Raw genomic sequence first — 1,356 nt, forward strand, 5'->3', positions numbered from 1 at the left:
AGTTTAAGTGTCGGAAAGTGCCTAAAACTCACCCAAAGTGGTGAATTTAGCAAATTTCAGCATAAATCAGCATTTAAACACATTAATATGATGCAGAAATATGGTAAAATGGTCCTGAATGCTTTCCTAAGTGTCGGGAATAAAAAGTGCCACGAAAGGGTACCTAAAGAACATTAAACTGTATAGTTTAGCACTTTAACGAATTAGTAACTAACCGAACAACCGGACACTACCCGAAACATCAAAATTACACTAGAAGCATTGTTTTAACATTTCCAAGCTAGTTATGGTCCCCGAACATCATAACACCCCATGAAAAATATCTGGTAACTAAAACACTTAACTTACACTTGGATTTGAACTAAATGGTAACTTAATGGTTAAAACCTATGCTAGACCCCCCCCCCCCCAACCTATTTTCGGCTCCAACAAGGGTCCCACAAGGAGATTTGATTTCAAGATTTTATTTGATTTGTTAGTACTATCCTAAACACATTACACAAGGGTTAAAGCTTAAACGTGGTTATAAGAAGAACACGGAAGGTTATGAGATCATTATCTTTCACACACCAACACACACTTTCTCTCCTCCTCTTCTCCTTGTTCTCGGCCGAACACACCCTCCACCACATCCCTCACCTTCATTCACTTCTCATCCAATCCATACACATACAAAGGTGTTAGAGATCCTACATGGAAGCTTGGTGGCTTTGGAGCTTGAAGGACCTCTCTTGTTAGCTTTTATCCACTCACTTTCTACACTTGAATCATCCCTAGCCTTGAGCTAGTGGTAAGATCCTTAAACACTCTATTTTACATCTATTTTTAGTGGTTAAAAGGTGTTACATGTTGATTATTATGAAGAGCACTAAGAATCACAAGAAAGAAACATGAACATAAGCTTAAACTTTAAGAAATCATGAAGAAATCATGTTATTTATGTGTTGTTATACTTGATGATTGTTGTTAGCTTGCGTAAATGATGTAGATCATCATATAATCTTGCTAGATCATGATTAAAAACATGATATGGCAAGATGAGAGGATGATTATGTTAAGAAATCAATAGATAATCCTTATGTAGTCATGAACTTGAAGTACAAATCGTTTTTCTTGTAAAATGATGATCAAAGTAAGTTGTGATACTTGTAGATCTAGGAATTTTATGGACGATTTCTAAAGAAACCAAGTTAAAAATATAAGTTTTGTTAAAACTTGGTTCTTACATGAACAAACACTATTTTTGGTGGTTAAACAAGTGTAGAATCACTTGTGTAACAAGAAAATTTCTTAAAGAAACATTTTTGTAAAACATGAATACAAGTTGTAAACATCTAAGTCTTTCAAGAATGATGT

Source organism: Helianthus annuus, chromosome 4 (genome assembly GCF_002127325.2).
Source record: "Helianthus annuus cultivar XRQ/B chromosome 4, HanXRQr2.0-SUNRISE, whole genome shotgun sequence".
NCBI classification, from domain to species: domain Eukaryota; kingdom Viridiplantae; phylum Streptophyta; class Magnoliopsida; order Asterales; family Asteraceae; genus Helianthus; species Helianthus annuus.